The sequence below is a fragment of the Ovis aries genome, chromosome 19, assembly GCF_016772045.2.
Source record: "Ovis aries strain OAR_USU_Benz2616 breed Rambouillet chromosome 19, ARS-UI_Ramb_v3.0, whole genome shotgun sequence".
In the NCBI taxonomy this organism is placed as follows: Eukaryota; Metazoa; Chordata; class Mammalia; order Artiodactyla; family Bovidae; genus Ovis; species Ovis aries.
The window spans coordinates 25,313,148-25,332,213 of record NC_056072.1 but is presented as its reverse complement, the minus strand read 5'-3'; the positions used below and the strand labels follow the sequence as shown (position 1 = coordinate 25,332,213).

The following is a 19,066-nucleotide window of genomic DNA, read 5'->3' as shown; positions in this document are numbered from 1 at the left end:
GGACAGAGGAGCCTGGTGGGCTATACTCCCTGGGGTCGCAAAAAGTCAGAAACGACTGAGTGACTAACACTTCCGCTTTCAATCACCATTAAAACTCCATGTAATAGGTTGTACATTTCATAAATGAAGGACAATACTGGAGAAGCCAGAACAGTTGTTTAAGCAGCTAAACTCCAGATTTTAGAGTTTATGTGCTGTGACCTCTTCATTGTGTCTGGGAAATAGGATAGTATCATAATTATTATGCATAGAAAATATCTCAATCTTCAGGGTTAAAAAGATTAGACTAGAAGAGGAGCTGCATTAATGAAATACATTTATTTTCTCTGGGCCTAAGCAATTTACCCTATAATTTAGAAAGAGCATAGTGGGCCTCATGGTAAATAATACTCCTAAAATAGTGAGCCTTGCAGAGCAATTGGTGCTCACTAAAATTCAGCGTTGGAAGCAGCAGGTGGCAGGCAGTTCCGTGGAACAATTTCTCAGTGTCCTATGCCTGAAGCAAAACAATTTATGTCACAAGATACTAGGTGCTACCTACTCCCTGTTGTAAGTTATCATTGTGTAAAACTTCTTCTATATATATATGAGTATATTCAAGAGATTTGAACTGAATTATTGGAATATAGTTCTGCTAAAATATACTGTTTCTTACTATGTTGTAGAAGGAAAATATATTCATTTCCTTATTTTTCTTTTGAAAAGCAATACATTTGCAGGCAAAGGGTATTCCTTTTTTTTTTCTAGTGGGAAGTGCATTTCTGAATATCTGGGAAATATACATATGTAGTATAAAGTGAAAAAACAATTTCGTGTTGGAGTAAGAGACTAAGAAAACCGTTGTACTTCCTTCAGTGTTCTTTTCCTGACAGAAAGTAAATGTGATATGTGTACTGAATTTCCCTTCATGGCACTCCAATTCCCACCTCTCCCTCACCAAAATGGAAAAGAAAAAAATACAGTCTACATTTCTTAGAATGATTTAATACTTCTATCCTTTTCAAAGCACAATGAAGAGTTGAGCCAAATATTTAGTTTCATAGTATCTTTATGAAAAATAAGCAGTTCTATAAATAATACAGGGCTTAACCATCTAGTTAATTGTCAGAGTCTGTGCAGTTACAGCTTAAACGATTGTGTTCAAGAGAAACTTTTATGTCTTTAAGAGTGAAATACACATAAAATTATAGCAGATATTTCATCTTTCATTAAATATGCCATTGTGCACAGCAAAGAGCTTTTGGCAGAGAGGTTCAGAAGACAGATGTTGAGGGTAATGGACCTGCGTTCAAATCCCTGTCTGACCTTTTACAGTTTGTATGATCTTGGCATAGTATTTAATCTTTCCAAATCTCAGGTGCCAGTAAAGCAGGTGATAATAACTACATCACAGGGTCATTGTTAGGGTTAGGCAAGACTTTAGAGTTAGTGTCTGACCCAGAGGAAGTACAAAAGTGTTTATATTTTGATAATATTAGGAGAAATGTCTATCATAGGCAGGGGAAAATGTCTTATTAAATATACATATTTCAAAACAAAAGTTATTTAGAAAAGTTTCACATGCCAAAGTATCTGAATAAAAAATAAAGGAAACGAGCAAAACAATAACATCAAGACGACAACACCTCTATGTTTATCTTATATCTTTAAACAATTGCATTAGTTCAATAATCTTTCCTTTAGAGAAAGAAAATCTCTCCTTTAGAGAAAGAATGTCATTAGATGTTTTTTTAATAATAAAGCAATTGTATACAAGTTAAGGGCTTCTCTGATGATTCAGCAGGTAAAGAATCTGCCTGCAATACAGGGGACACAAGAGAAGCAGCTTTGATCCCTGGGTTGGAAAGATCCTCTGTAGGAGGAAATGGCTAGACACTCTAGTATGCTTGCTTGGAGGATCCCATGGACAGAGGAGCCTGGCGGGAGAGAGTTCAAAGGGTCGCAAAGAATCGGACACAACTGAGCAACTGAGTAGATACACACACCCATGCACATATACAAGTTATAGTTAATAGGCATGCTTTTCCTGAAAGAGGAAGAAATGCCTGAAGCTTATAAAATTTGGGGGACACACTTCAAGAATTGGCAGGTGAGGGGACCATATGTATTGCACTGGAAAATGTTAGGAAGATGGACAGTTTCTTTTTTTCCTTTGGTATCAAGACAGCAGGAGGCCTGGGTTCGATCCCTGGGTCTGGAAGATCCCCTGGAGAAGGGAATGGTAATCCACTCCAGTATTGCTGCCTGGAGAATTCTGTGGACAGAAGAGCCTGGCTGGCTGCAGTTCACGGGGTCTCACAGTCGGACATGACTGAGCAACTAACACTTTCATTTTCACTTCCGAAAAGAGAGCAGAGGAAACAGCAGTCATGAATGAAGAATTCTCCTTGGGGCTGTGACGGGAAAAAAGTCATGCTCCACAGTTCCTTGAAGTTGATTTCATTGCTGAAGGAACTCTGTGGCAGACCTGAGAGAGGTGTTACACCTCAGCCTGTGCCTAATGGCGGTCCTGTTGAATGATATTGTCCCACTGCATTGGGTAGAGCCTAAACTGTTGGTTCAACGTCTCCCAGACCATGTGGGCATGCGGCAAATACCTGTGCATATAGAGACTCCCATCCCCATGCCACAGCAAAAATGATAGAATAAAGAAAGAGATTCCAATAGGAGTGCTAGACACCACGTTAAATGCAGTGTCCTAGGCTACCTTGTCAAAAAGCAGAGTCACATTGGATTAAAAAATCCAACTGCATGATGATTAAGAGAAAGAGTTCAAACAGAGTGGCAAAAAATTGTGTTCATGTGCAATATATACAGGAAAATGCAAACTAGAAAACGGGGATGCCAAACAGAATTCAGATGCAAGAGATGTAAACAATTTAAAAGGATTCCTAACGATGCTATATCATAAAGATGCAATCATATACATGTATATAGCAGAGACATTACTTTGCGGACTAAGGTCCGTCTAGTCAAGGCTATGGTTTTTTCTGTGGTCATGTATGGATGTGAGAGTTGGACTGTGAAGATGGCTGAGCACCGAAGAATTGATGTGTTTGAACTGTGGTGTTGGAGAAGACTCTTGAGAGTCCCTTGGACTGCAAGGAGATCCAACCAGTCCATTCTGAAGGAGATCAGCCCTGGGATTTCTTTTGGAAGGAATGATGCTAAAGCTGAAACTCCAGTACTTTGGCCACCTCATGCGAAGAGTTGACTCACTGGAAAAGACTCTGATGCTGGGAGGGATTGAGGGCAGGAGAAGGGGATGACAGAGGATGAGATGGCTGGATGGCATCACGGACTCGATGGACGTGAGTCTGAGTGAACTCCGGGAGATGGTGATGGCCAGGGAGGCCTGGCGTGCTGCAATTCATGGGGTCACAAAAGTCGGACACAACTGAGCGACTGAACTGAACTGGACTGATACACTCAGAGAGATGCAATTCACTGTATAGGTAGGTGGTAAGATAGATAGATACTGTATATACTATATATCTAACTGTAGTGAGATACTAATAATATATATGTATACATACACCCACACATACACATACACACACACACATATATATATTTATATAACATCTACCCATTAAGCAATTCAGCACCAGAATATGCAGTGCAAAATCTTGAAAAATAAGGATTATTTGATTTAAAAATTAAATATGCTTTTCACAGAACTTGACATGTCAAGTAGACAAAATATAAAAAGGGATATAAAATTCTGAGTAATAAAATCAGTTAATACTGAATTCTGATACCAGACTGCCTGGGTCTGATTCCCCCTTATCATCTGCTAACTAGATGCTCTAAGACAATTTAGGTTACCTCTATGTGCTTCATTTTCCTTGTTTGCTACATGTGGAAAATGAGAACACTAATCAGGTTATTGTGAAGATTAAATAAATAACTAATATAAAACACTCAAAATACTACCTGGCACATATGTTGGGCTATAAAATTATCTCTCGATGTCACCATCATCACCATTGTCTCCTAGAAAAATATAAACACATTAAATTGACACAGATTGAAAAAGAATTGAAACTACTAAGAATTGAAACTACTAACATAAGAGAAATCGGAGAGGGCAATTTTCATAGCCCACTAAAATCAATAATTATGGCGACAGCAAAAATGATAATATTTGGCCTGAATGATAGGCTTGTCAATATTTATTTTTTTAAAACTTTAACAAAAGCTACTACCTAACATCATCATCATTTAATTTATTACATCTCAACTTTGTAAGAAACTTTACATGAAATAAAACATACTCACTTATAGAGTATGAAAGCATTTGTCAAATGTGCATATCTTTGTAACTTCAGTCACAACCAAAACCAATATTTTCATCACTTGAAAAATTCCCTGATGCCCAATTGCAATTAATCTCTCTCCACCTCGGCCTTAAGCAAACATTCTTTGTTTTCTGTCACTATCAAATTGCTGAGGCTTTCCTTGAATATCTTTCTTAATAGCATACCATTTTCTAGATTAATCTAAGTAATAAGTATTAGCAAATTTTGTCTTTTTAGTGCTAACAAGTATTACGTTTGAGAAAGTAGCACAATGTTTTAATCCATTAATCTTCTGGTAAACATTTGTGTGGTTTCCAACTTTTGCCTATTAGAAATAATTGCTCTGAATCTTCATTGCACACCTTTGTGTGGACATATGCTTTTTTTTTTTTCTTTTGAGAAAATACACAGGAGTAGAGTTTCTTGGTAATAGTATTTTAAGAAACTGCCAAATGGTTTTTCAAAGTAGTTTTAACTCTTTAAACTCTTAGCAACCCACATCCTCAAAAAAGCTTTGGTATTTTCACTGCTCTGCATTTTAGTCTTTCTAATTGGTGAAAAGTGAAAGTCGCTCAGTCTTGTCTAACTCTTTGTGACCCCATGTACTGTAGAGTCTGTGGAATTCTCCAGGCCAGAATACTGGAGTATTCTAGGGGATCTTCCCAACCCAGGAATGGAATTGGGGTCTCCTGCATTACAGGCAGATTCTTCACCAGCTGAGCTACCAGGGAAGCCTTGTGTAGTGGTATTCACTGTCATTTTAATTTGCATTTTCCTGATGAATAATGATGCTGAGCACCTTTTTTTATGTGCTTAAAGGTTATTCACATATCTTTGGTGAAATGTCTGTTTATATATTTTTTAATTGTTTTAGTTGGTGTTCTTGTTATTTCTTTAAATTAAAATTAAATTTCCTTAATGATATCTTTCAAAGATCACTTTCCATTTTGATGAAGGCCAATATTTTATTTTTCTCTATGTTTTGTGTTATTGTATTTAAATGTGTACCTATGTGTGTCCTAAGAAATATTTTCCTACCCCAGCAACTTGTATATTTTCTTCTAGGAGTTTTAAAGTTTTACTTTTAGGTTTGTGATCCATTTCAAATTTGATGTTTAGGTTTGTGATTCATTTTCCTGGTGTATGTATAGTGAGTTAAGATTAATTTATTCCAAATTCCAAAAATATCCATTTGTTTAAACACTGTTTCTTAAATATGACATTTTAATCATAATTATCTTGGAAAGTTTGTCTAAAATCGATTGATCATGTAAGTATAGTTCTATTTTTAAAAGCTCTTTTATGTTCTATTGAAATGTTCTGCCAAAAATACATTGCCGTGATCACTTTAGGAGAGTAGTAAGTGTTAAAATCAGAAAAAACAACTTCGATTTTGCTCCTTACCATTTTGATTTTACTTTTAATAGCTATTTTCTTTCTACTAAAGTTTATTGTCATGACAACTGCCACAAGAAAACCAGCTGAGATTTTGATTAGAATTATTTCAAATCTAAAGACCTATTTATAGATAATTGACTTCTTAAAAATATTAAATTTTCTCATCCATGAACATGGTATATTTCTTCCTTTATTTAAGTCTTAGTTTATTTCTCTCAGTACTTCACTGTAGTTTTTAGTGTATAGACCTTAGTTTAAAGCTTTGATGCCCCCAGTGACTAAAGAATAAGAATATGAGAAGTGAAGTGAAAGTTGCTCAGTCATGTCTGACTCTTCGCAACTCCATGATCTGTCCATGCAATTCTCCAGGCCAGAATACTGGAGTAGGTAGTCTTTCCTTTCTCCGGGGGATCTTCCCAATCCAGGGATCAAACCCAGGTCTCCTGCATTGCAGGCGGAGTCTTTACCAGCTGAGCCACAAGAATATGAGAAGATCCCAGCAAATGTTTCTAAGAAGGAACAGCTAGTGAGATATGGAGCGTAAGGGAGAAAAAGCCAATTAAATTGGATTCAAGATAGAAAGTAAAAGGTTGACTTGAAGACCATGAGTATAGACAATTCTTTCAAGGTAATTTACTGTAAGAAGAGGCAGGGAAATGACAGAAGTAGGTGGAAGACAATGGGACAGCTGAAAGATTGTTGATTTTTAACCTCCATGCTGTAATGACACAGAAGAGGGGGATAACTGATAACTCTGACGAGGGACACAAGTAGCTGGAACAATGTCTTGGATACGTAAGAGAGCACATTAACTAGAGCACAGTGGAGGACCTGGCTTGGGTAAGGAGCATGGCTCACTCAGGGACGCAGGAGTGAAGGCAGAGTCCATGGACACAGGGGCAGGTGTGTGACTGGAAGCAGTAGGAGGAACTCCTAGAGCTGTCTTCTGATTGTTACTCTCTTCTCAGGGGACTAGAAAGCAAAGCAATTAGCTATCTTTGAATATGGGGCAGAGCTATTAGAGATTTAGGTCAAGGGGCATCTTTTAAATTAAATGAATTCTTCATGGAAAAACCCACTATATTATGACTATTTTTCTCATACATCCTCAGAAAAATTCAGCATATTGGCATTTTTATAAGTAAATAATACGTTGATTTCAAAAGAGAGATGCCTCTAAATTAAAAAAAAAAAAAAGGTAGAGGTTCAGTTAAGGCAATTATCATCCCTATAAAATACTTCTTCCATTTTGCCTCTTCACGAATTGGAAGAATAGTATAGCCCATTTTGATTAACCTAGTGTTATGAAGCATTAACTCCTCTCTTAAGCCTCCCAGGATGATAGTTAGACCCCATGTAGAAATGAGGCATATGACTGACATTTTTTAGAGAAGAATGTGATCACAGAAATCCATAGAATGTAGTCATAACATGCAGTCACAGAAACCTTCTGGCTTATCAGATAAAGGCAAACAGTCTGAAAGATACCCATATTCGATTTGTGGATTTTGTTTTCCCAGAATCTATATACTTGAAGATGTTAAAAGTGAATTTCTTTTTATTACAACATGAAAATAAGTGCAAGCAAGTTTTCTGCTCTCATGTAGCCATGTGTATATGTGTTGGTGTCTCTGCATTCAGGTGGTCTATTTCTTATTTTCATTCAACAAGCTGTTACTCCCTTCAAAATCAATGACAAAACCCCAAGATATTAAAAAGTTTCACTGAAAAGTTGGTCACAAAACACAAATAGCATTCTTTTCCTTACAGAGCTGTTTTGCAAACACACACAGTTGCTCTTGGCCTCAAAGATTATATATATGTTACCTGGGAGAGCAGCTCTACTCTTTTGGATGTCACTTTCTTTATGTGCTTACCTATCTTTTAGAAGCCTTGTGCACAAATTAAAAAAAAAAAAAAAGAAAAAGAAAAAGGTTTAGAGAGGTTGCAGTTACAGTGCATAAGATCCTTTGATTTTGTTTCCCTTTTCTCCCTAACTATTGGCAGAAGTTACAGGCATGCTTCAGAAAGCTTACATTTGAATACGGTCTAAATCAGGGCAGACCCTTGACTGGCTTAATCTTCACTTGCAAATGACAATGCAGTGAAACCAGAGGAAGAAAAAAAAAATTACTTATTTTCCTGTTGGAAGCCTAATAAGTAGTTAGCCTGACCCAGTTTTCAATAAGAAATTTTCTGATGACCCAACAGGAGTGACTATCTCTAGTCAAAAAAAAAGGGGAGGGTGAATTTAATCTTTCATGCCACTGGAATGGCAGCTGCTCTTAGTATTCTCTGATTCTGTGAAGGATGACAAAGATAGAGCTGGCTTTTCAATGTAGGGAGAATTTTCCTTTTGAATATTCCAAACGGGAGATTTGCACATGTGCCTCAAGAACTAATTGTCTAGGTTCCGTCAGGAATGCAGCAGTAGAAGAGCGTATTTTATGCTTAAGACCAGAGAGGAGCCACGCAGTACTCAGTGGATAAAAGGCTTGCAGTCCCAGCTGGGAAAAAGAGTCCCATTATCTCCCAGCTGCATAGACGTTCCATACGGCTTGGTTCTGCCTGGATGCACAGCATGCCTGGCTGAGAGCTTGAAACAGAGTTCTGCAGAAAAAAATTGTAAAGATCCCGAGACGTTTCCCTGGTAAGATCTGTAAGTACAAAATTGTGCTGTCTGCTGCAATGAGAATATTGCTGGGCAAGCTGCAGCTTTTCTTCCTTTCAATGTCTTTGTATTAGCATAACAGGTAAAAGCTTGGGTTGGGGGAGAAGTCACTGCTTTATTTATGCTGTGTTTCCATGATGCTGATGCTTAAAATGCATTTATTCCTGTGAAAGAAAATGTATTGAATCTGTATTCGGAAGAGCTTAGGATCAAACCAGGGAAAGAGACGACAGGTATATTTTTCAGTGTTGCATTAGTCTTTGCTGCAGTAAAACTAATGGGCAAGAGGGGATGACAGTGCTAATTCTAGTACTTTCAGATGGCTTTACGCCCTTTCTGTACCGGCAAATGGGAAGATGTGATTGCTAAATTTTTTCATCAAAGGGTAAAGGGGTGGGGTTTACAGTGTCCAACGGATGGTTTAAAGGAATGTTTAGGAAAAGTTTCCTTGGGGAGGGTTTCGGTTAGGGAAGCAAAGTAAGACTGGAGGTCACATGAACTTGCAAAATTCATCTGATATTGTGCCATTTATGTAGCTTCTAGATAATAGCTTCTGGAGTTGCCATTTATAATAGTTAAGCTTGTCAGTATTAAGGTATGTATAATACTTTATGGAAAGTTTCAAAAGTTGATGACTTGGGAACAAAACTTTTAAGAGCTCTGAGATTAGCCACATATAGCCCGTTATGTTAATAGAATACTGTCAACGTTGGGAGTTTGGGGGAAAATTGGAATTCATAGTTTTGCTTCTCCAATTGTAAACTACTTATGTTTAAATAATCAGCATCCTGACTATGTCCTCTGAGAAACATTCACAGAATGACTAAATAGAAGTTATACCAAGAGGAAAAATAGGGAGAACAGTAGAATCACACAGAATCAATTCAGAAAATGAGGTATTCATAATCTTATCTACAGTGGCAATATTTCTCAGAGATCTTTGTAAAAAAAGAAGCCATATGTTGAATACTGAATTGCTTCTTTTGAACAATTTTCATTTGTCTGATGGGTTTATCATTCTCTTTATTCTTGTTTTTAAAGGCTTTACCAATTTATGTGTATTGTATTTTATAGGCAAAAAAGATATTTAAGCACACTCTCCCTTACCTCTCGCTTCTCTCATACATGTAAACCTACACAAATTCACAAAACAAACAGACACGTACAAAAATACTGACATGATTTGTATAACAAACAGAAATACAGAGCTATTTCATCTTTGATGCTTCAGTGATTTTTTAAAAGCAACATCATGGCTATGTAGTCCAACGATTATAAAAATATAAATCTGCAAACTTTTATATAAGGCCTTATATGAGGTTATATAAATGCATAACTTATCACATCTTATAAAAAAATCTCATCAACTACAGTGCATGACTTCCTTTGAGCATCTCTAGTGATGTTGCAGAATACTTTTTTTTTTAATTCTCTATGTAACTTTTCTTAATGAAAACAAAATTAAATTGTCATTTAACAAATTATTACACATTTAGTCCAAACTTAGTGAAGGAGGAAGGTTATGACTTTTAAGCAAATAATATTTGCTAATTATTCACTTATGTATTTATTTTAACATCATATTAGAATACAGTAGCATACAGTATATTCATTAAAAATGACTCAAACTAAACCTAAAAGTTTGAAAAAGAACTCTCAACACCCATAATAACAAATATAAATTTAAAGACTATCATTGGAGATACCCAATGCTATTCACTGAGTAAGAAAGACTTTAGTAAGAATGACTTCTCACCATATATTTATTTTTTATATTTTTACAAATAAGTATTTACATAGTATGACCAATGATGATGATGATAGATAGATAGATGACAGATAGATCCATAGACAGATGTTCTGTTAAAAAGACATGATCTTACCCTACTCTGACAAAGGTATTGAATTTATTTTAACATTTGGACTAAGCAGTGAAAAAAGAAAGATGATATAAAACTGAAAAAAAAAATGACAAAATTATAGGCATTCATTTCTTTCCAAGAGAAAGATTAATTCCAGAAAAAATTGCCTTAGAGTTAAGAACAACAATTATAAAATTATTAATAGTTTGAAGTCATTTTTATAATGAATGTTTAAATATTATACTATCTCTTATAAGTCCTTGTTGCGATAAAGAAATTAGCACATGGACTTTATCCCTCTTACACATATCACCTGATTTTTAATTATAGTATCAGTTTTATATTACTGAGATTTGCAGTATTTATATCCTGGCTTAATTCCTACAGTCTTCATTTGGACTTATTTCAAGTTTGAAAAGATTCAGTCCTTATCAATTGCTCAGTTTACCATTCCTGTATTCTTTACTTTGATTCTTCATTTCTTAGGTTGCTAGAGTTCATTTTTAGCCCTGCATCAAAGAAACTGTCATAGATGCTGTATTTTCTGTGTACTTAGATAGAATGTTTATTCCATTTGCTTTGACAAGTTATCTTTCTTGAATCAAATTTATTTGTTTTCCTTTAGAGGTTTGTAAATATTTATAAACAATGCTGAGGACACTTCCCGTATTGAATGTTGCTGTCCAGTAGTTTTTAGATATATTTGAAGTTTTCATCCTTGTATATAACTTTCTTTTATTGTGATGGATGGCCACATGATTCTTATTTGTTTGGTTGTTTCTTTTTGCCGGACTATGTTCTGAAGTTGGTCAGTCTTCACCAACTCGGCTTGAGGATGGTGTACCTCACTGATTTGAGATTATTTTATTTCAATTTTTTATTGTTACACTATATATTCGATTTTTTTCCCCCAGAGAATGTGGAGATTGTTTTTATATTACTTCCTCTTTTTCTTCAGGAACACCAGTTATAGGCATGTTGGGTCTCATGTGTCTGTCTTCAACATCTATTATATTATCCAAATTATTTTTAATTTTATACATTTTCAGTTCACTTTGATTTCTTTTTAGAAATATATGCAGAAGATAATAACTCTATGTAAGAGTAACTGTCTAAGCACTTCCTCCAAACTGGGGCTGATTCTTCTTGAGACTGACATTTTTTATCTGCACTTCCCCTTTCTTCACCCCTTTGATCTTTTTTCTTTTATAATAGGCAGAGATGTAGGCATAGGCAGAGTAGAGATGATAATTAAGGCACTGAAACAATTTTGTATGATACTATAGTGGCGGATACATATCATTATATATTTGTCATAATCCTAAGAATGTACAACAAGAATCAACCCTAATATGAACTATGATTTTTGAATGATAGTAATGTAACAGTGTAAGTTAAACAACTGCAACAAATTGTAGAACCATGTATCACTATGGTAGCATACTTTGCTTGTAGGGTAGGCTGTTCAAGTGTGTGGGGGCAGGGAGTACAAGGTATCAGGTTTAGAGGCAAACTGCATCCTCCTAAAAGTAAGAGAAGGAGAAAGTAATTATCACTTTATCCTGATGCACCTTCCTTTAAGTCTTTTTTTTTTTTTTTTAAGCAGTGATGTAAATGTGCTTCAGAGTCTGTTTTGGGATAATGTCTACTCACATTTTTCATTGAAGATGGGGGTTTTTGCTCTGTTTTCTATCCTGCCATCACCACTATATTTTTCTTTCTTCTTTGTTGTTTCTGTAAAATAAGAGAGGAATAGAAATCTCTTTAATAAGCTTTAAGTAAAAATCTTTCAGTTTGGAAAAATTCTTTTAAATGGAAATTTCATTAGAAAATTAAATTATTCTCATTATTCATATTGACAAGAGCTGTTTTAGTTAAAATTGAATTTTTGTGCACTGTGTATTCTAGTATTAAATACTTATTATAGTCAAGGCCTAACACAGGACATACTAGAGGGAGAAAAAAAACACAGAGTCAAGGCCATTCTTATGATCTTCTATTAGTCTTTCATGAGGGAGTCTATGGCCTACTTACCTATCTTGCAATGAATCCTAACATAATTTACAGTGAATTTGGGTCCTAGTATCATGAATCAAAATTAGCTCTCTCAAATATTTAATGGCAGTAGAGTGGATATAAAACTGAAGTGTAATTGGTTTCCAGTTACATGGATAAATGACTGAAATTATTTAGATATTGATATTTTTAAAGAAGCAATAAAAGAATCATGTATTCTATGAAGTAACAAAATGAATGTTCTTACTGGTAAAACATGTTCCAATTAAGTCACATTCTCTGCATGGCTCTAAAGTGATAAGCAGGATCCTGATGGCAGGCCACTCGAGCTGAAGTGCCATCCATCACCTGCTCTTCTCTACATCCAGCACAGAGTAGCCTTGTGTTCTTAGGTGAATTACTTAGCCTCTCTATACCTTGGTTTCCCCATCTCTAATGGAAAGAAAAATACTTCATAGTATTAGCAACAGGATTAAATGGGTTAATATGTGAAAACACTTTGGAAGAAAGCCTTGAAATTAATAAGCACTCTTTGTAGTAGTTTTTAAATCATTTTTATCTTACTATCACTACTATAACATTTGTCTAAAACGCTTCAGGATTGAGAAGCAATAATATAAAATAATGAAAATAATGAAATTACAATATCATCCAATCAATTATTTTGGTTATTTAGCAGAAAGTTAAATTTGGAGATATAAAACACAGTTAGATACAAAAATGGAGGTTAAGGAGCATTGAGAGAAGCTTTAGAGATTCTGGCCCTCAGATCCATGTAGCTTAAAAACAGAAGTGATATTTCTGCATACACCAAACAATCAGACCTGATCTAGATGAGGAATTTATTTAATTTTCTGATTATAAATGCAATACACTTTTTAAAAAAAGCACTTTAAGCAAAACACACACACACACACACACACACACACACACACACACACACACACAAAGCCATAGTTCCTTTCACCAAAGAAAGCCATGGCAAGATGCTTATGCATTTCTTTCCTGTTGTTACTAAGAATTTTCTTCTATATTTAAAAAAAATTAAAATTTTAATGTTCTAAAAAAGTAACACATACACCTGGAAACAACAGTAATGAAATCTGAAACCACAGGAAACATCCTAGACTAAAAAATACCTCTCTGCACCCTTCCAGTCCTACTTCCCAGAGATGATTTCAACAGTTTATTGTATTTATTGTTTACTGTATACTTTTTTACTATCTTAAAAATTGGATTCACTCTTTATTGAATTTCAGTAAAAATTAATACCCTAACATAATATATAACTTTATATTTTCTAAAATAGTTGAAGATAATATATCTGTCCTCTCACCAACAGGATAATGACTTGTTTAAATTTTTCCCAAGATATTTTACCTGGTGTCTACCTTTCTATTTTATTTTCAGTTTATTTTTAAACTGTTTCCAATATTTTTGTCAATGTTTACTGAGACATATGACATGTTTTTCTGACATTTATTTACTACATCTTCTAACTACATACGTGCATTTCATGGATTCATTTCCTGTATACTAAAGATCACTTGCAGGTGATTCTAGAAACAGTATTAAACTCTCTTAAAATTTATGCCTGAGAAAATTACTTATTTTTCTTATATCTACAATAATTGTATAGCTGGTTACAGAACTTGATAATGACCTATATCTGATATTTTCTCTCAACCATTTTTGCATATTCTGTCTGATGACTTTCTGGAATATAATTTTTTGCTCATGAAAAGACTGCTCCTAGTCTAATTATGACTCTGAAGATGTATGCCTTTAACTCTTGTAGATTTTAGAAAATTTTCCTTGCATCGATGTCTTTGGGTTTACCACAGTAGTGTACGTAGGTGTGATTTTTTTAAAAATATATCTCACTTAGGACTCCACCAGCTCCTAAATCTGTTTTTTCTCAATTCTGAAAAATTCTCAGCTACTCTATATTTAATATTTCTTCCCCCCCATCTCTTTATTTTTTCCTTCAGGATACTCATTAATTATTTGATTCTTCTATTCTTCTGTGTCTTATTTTATATGTCTTTATATTTTCCTTTCTTGTGTTGTATTCTTTGTGATTTCCTCAAATCTATACTTCATATATTTATTTTTCTTTTCAGCAGAAGAAATTGTAATTAATTAACTTATTTTTGGCTGCGCTGGGTCTTCATTGCTGTGTGGGCTTTCTCTTTAGTTGTGGTGAGTAAAGGATACTCTCTAGGTATGGTGTGTGGGCTTCTCATTGCAGTGGCTTCTTATTGCAGAGCACAGGCTCCAGGCATGTGGGCTTCAGTAGCTGCGGTGCATGGACCGAGTCGGGATCTAAAGCACTGAGTAGTGCTTTAAGGCTGAGTAGCTGTGGTGCACAGGCTTAGTTGCTCAGTGGCATGTGAGATCTTCCCAACTCAGGGGTTGAACCCATCCCTCCTGCATTGGCAGGAAGAGTCTTTATCATTGAACCAGCCGGAAAACACTGAGAAAATATTTTCAGATTTCTATTATTATTTTTTTTTTAAATTCTCTTGGATGGCATCATCAACTCGATGGACATGGGTTTGGGTGGACTCTGGGAGTTGGTGATGGCCAGGGAAGCCTGGAGCGCTGTGGTTCATGGGGTCACAAAGAGTTAGACACGACTGAGCGACTGAACTGAATGAATTCTGTTTGTGACTAACAGTTTCTCTTCCATCCTTTAGCTGTCCAAAAATTTAACTAGGCTTATTTCAAAATTGAATTTTGTTTGTCTGACTAGTTTTAATTTTTAGAGGCAAATTATTCCATTACTGGTGTCTGCTGGAACTCCCTCATGGTGGCTCATTCATTATCTGTTTATGGTTTCCTTTTAGGGCAAATTCCCTTTCAGCAGATGCTGCTTTCCATCTAAGAGTCCAGCATTATGTGAGTTGAAGATGCTTCTCTGTAACATTGCTTCACTTTTGCCCCTAGAGTGACTCTATAATTTCTTCTTATTTTAGATTACTTTCTGTGTTAACTTTTTGGCCTAAAATTACCTCATCATGCAGATGGGATAAATTTGAGCCCTACCACCAGTGTGTCATAAACTTGGTGTTCTGGCTACCTATGAGAGAATCTTTTTCTGCCAGATAAACACAGTCTTTCAAGATTCCCTATTTCATGCAGGATCCATTTTACCTTGGGTTATTTTGGCTTTGCCACTTCCTCACCAATCTACATTTGAATTTTCTCTTCATTTTTGGTCCCCTGAGCATTTTTCATTGACAACTTTAGTTTTATATATATGTGTCTGTATATATATGTATACATATATATATGTAATATATATATGTATATATATATATATATATATATATACACATGTGTTTGTTTTAAAAGTATATTATACTTAGAGAGCATTTTATGTGCCTGTGGTAGAAATGATACCATTCTCATTATATTGCATAATATTATATACTCTCATGTTGGCTGGACTTTTCCTCATATTTTCTGTCTTTTAAAAAGTCATCAAATTTCCTGGCTTGCTGGTAGTTTTTTTCTTATACTCATTATTTCATATATATCTTTTGCTATGTTTTGGATCAATTCTATGGTATGTTAGGAATGGAGGCATACACTCATTCCAAAATACTAATCTGAAAGTTGATTCTGAAATTTAAAAACAGGTTTTTTTTAACAGAAATGAAAGATTACCTTTCTTAATTTTTCAGTAATTCCTAGATCCTCACATTATCTAATAAGGAATGCGGCTGCTAAGTCGCTTCAGTCGTGTCCGACTCTGTGCGACCCCAGAGATGGCAGCCCACCAGGCTCCCCTGTCCCTGGGATTCTCCAGGCAAGAACACTGGAGTGGGTTGCCATTTCCTTCTCCAATGCTCGACAGTGAAAAGTGAAAGTGAAGTCGCTCAGTCGTGTCTGACTCTTAGCGACCCCATGGACTGCAGCCCACCAGGCTCCTCCTTCCATGGGATTTTCCAGGCAAGAGTACTGGAGTGGGGTGCCATTGCCTTCTCCACTACTAAGGAATGGATAATGCTGAAAAGATTCCGCCTGAACTATGGGAGACCTGGGTTCGATCCCTGGGTTGGGAAGATCCCCTGGAAAAGGGCATGGCAACCCACTCCAGTATTCTTCCCTGGAGAACCCCGTGGACAGAGGAGCCTGGTGGGCTACAGTCCACGGGGCCACAGAGTGAGACACAACTGAACAACTAAGCACAGCACACAAAATGGACTGTATGGGTGTTTCCGCTGGTTCCACAGACATTACTTTAACTTACTGAAATGCCTGATTCAGTCCAAAAGGACAGTTCATTCAATGAGAAAATACGCTAAGTGACACTCTAGAATTTAGTTAGAATATGTGAAAGTTTGTGTATTCTTTGAGAGTAGTTATTATATTAATTCTTTAAGTTTAATGATGAGCAAATTCTTAAAATGTAGAAGTGATTATTCAAAATGATTTTTTGCAGAGCAATTTCTAATGACACAGTAAATGTGAGTTCTAAACAGATCATTCTTTTAGGTGAGTTCTGCTGATTGGAAGTGAAGATACTGGATTGGATGGATTTTAAAAGTTTTTGTAAAGTCTAGTTTTAAAGCAGCAAGAAGAAACTCACATATGATGTATTTCAAAGTTTCTAGTAATTTCTCAGTCTTGTGTATAAAAAACCATTATGGACACTTTACTTTCAAAACTTTTATTCACTTATTATTTCAAAATTTAATTTGTTTGGCTTCTTTTACATCTGCATGACTAACAGGGCTGTGTAAGAAACTGTATACCGGCTTTTACAGTATCTTTGCAAGTATCAGGAATGTATTATAGTTGCTGGAATGGAGCTCTTAGCCAAAGAACATAATTTTCCTCTCTGGCATCTGTCAAATTCCTCTAATCAGTAAAGAGCAGCAAATGAAAGAAGTCAGAAACCAGATATGCTGCTACTTTTCTATTGACTTATAAAAGTAAATTAAGAAATTCCTTAAAGTTTTATTGAGATGAAAAGCTTACAACTACTCAAGGACTGACAGAGGTGATTTTCCCCTAAACATGTAACATTAAGATGTTTTCTAGGCTTTTAATCTTGTTAGCAAATTCTTAGAAGTAGAAGTGAAGTTACTCAGTCGTGTCCAACTCTGGGACCCCATGGACTGTAGCCTACAAGGCTCCTCTGTCCATGGAATTTTCCAGGCAAGAGTACTGGAGTGGGTTGCCATTTCCTTCTCCAGGGGATCTTCCCCACCCAGGGATCGAACCCAGGTCTCATGCATTGCAGGCAGACGCTTTATCCTCTGAGCCACCAGGGAAGCCCCTGGTGGGCTTCTTAAACATGCTCAGTTGTGAATCTGTTGTGCTCACAGATACGTTAATTCTGATATTGCCATATATATATATAAATCAACACAAAAGTGTATATTTAAGAGTCATATTAAATTATCTTAAAATAATACACTTTTTTTCAGAGATGCTAACGTTATTATTATTTTGTGCCAATGATGTCTATACAGATTGCTTCCTGCCAAGCTATAGGGAGAGCACTTTGATGGGGAAAGCTCTGTCTCAGTTGACTGTACTCTAATCTCATCTATTGTTATAAGATGTTCAGAGTGAGAGAAGCAGTTTTCTTATAGAGAAGGAGAGAATGGAATTTAAAAGAAAAATAATCTATTTACCCTGTGTGGCTCAACATAGAGAACCAGAGAGAAGTTTTCATTTACCAATACACGTCCATCATCTGCACAATACTTGAGACAATTTCTGTTACCATTAGTGGTTTCTTCACTTAAAAGGTAAAAGTCATTTTCCACAAAGAAACAAGGACAACAGAAAAACCATTATATGCCATTGACTTTTCAAGACTTATAAATATATTTTTGGATGTCCTAAAGTATATTTTAAAGAGTTTCAGCTTCTTTTCTTTCATGTCTTTATTTGTAATGATATTATTTCAATTTATCCCAAAATTCTGGTTAATCCAGATCAATAATTTTAAATAATTATAATAGTGACTATATTATAATTCAATAAATTGTACTGATAATAAAGCAATAGTAAAAGGAATTTTCAAGTTTAATTAAATAACATTTCAGAACACTAAAATTTTTCAACATTTTCTTTTCAAATTATTGAAAACATGTGATGCATAAATTTACAATTATTGTCTTATAGACACAGTCACTTTGTTTTCATGGAAGTTTGGACATTATTTTAATTTTTTAATGATTTATTGTGGTTTTGCTCTCCCCAGTGTCTAAGTTCCTAAAAGCTTGGGCCCTGACTTGTTCCTCTATGTATATTCACTGCCTGGTTCATTGACAATAATTTTTACTAATATATTAATCCCACAAATACTGAATCCTTACTATGTGATTGATGCAATTTCAGGTACTGGAGTACAACTATGAACAGGACAGAGAAGAGTCCTGCTATTGTGGAATTAAAATTCTAATATGTGTTCTTGAATTTGATTAAATACTCATCTCTACCTGTTGGGAGGAGTTAACATGACTAATTTTATACCTTACTTGAGAAATAAGCATTAGAATTTTAATAAAATATTTAATTCCAAGATAATTTTTAAAGAAATAATAACCTTATGCAGTGAGAAACACAGAAAAAAACTATATAAAAAAGCATGCATATTTGTTTGGAAAAATAATTATCCTTCTATTATCATATATAGTGATTTATTCTAGGCTATCCAGTTGATTCATAAGCTATCTGAAAAATGTTGATTAACAACAAATAGCATCTCATTTTATATACATGTTCACATAATTTTTTAATCACATGTCAACTCTTTAGCTGAATTTGCTCATTTTCATCAAGTAAATGGTACT

The 19,066-nt window shown here is 35.1% G+C and overlaps 1 protein-coding gene across 1 annotated transcript in view; it reads left to right on the top strand.

Moving 5' to 3' along the window:
- The first annotated feature begins 8,107 nt into the window (after positions 1-8,107).
- Positions 8,108-19,066, top strand: part of LOC101112602 (contactin-6) — a 328,617-nt gene continuing 317,658 nt past the window's right edge. The window contains 1 exon segment of the mRNA XM_060402851.1: positions 8,108-8,349. The gene's annotated coding sequence lies outside the window, so the exon portion shown is untranslated.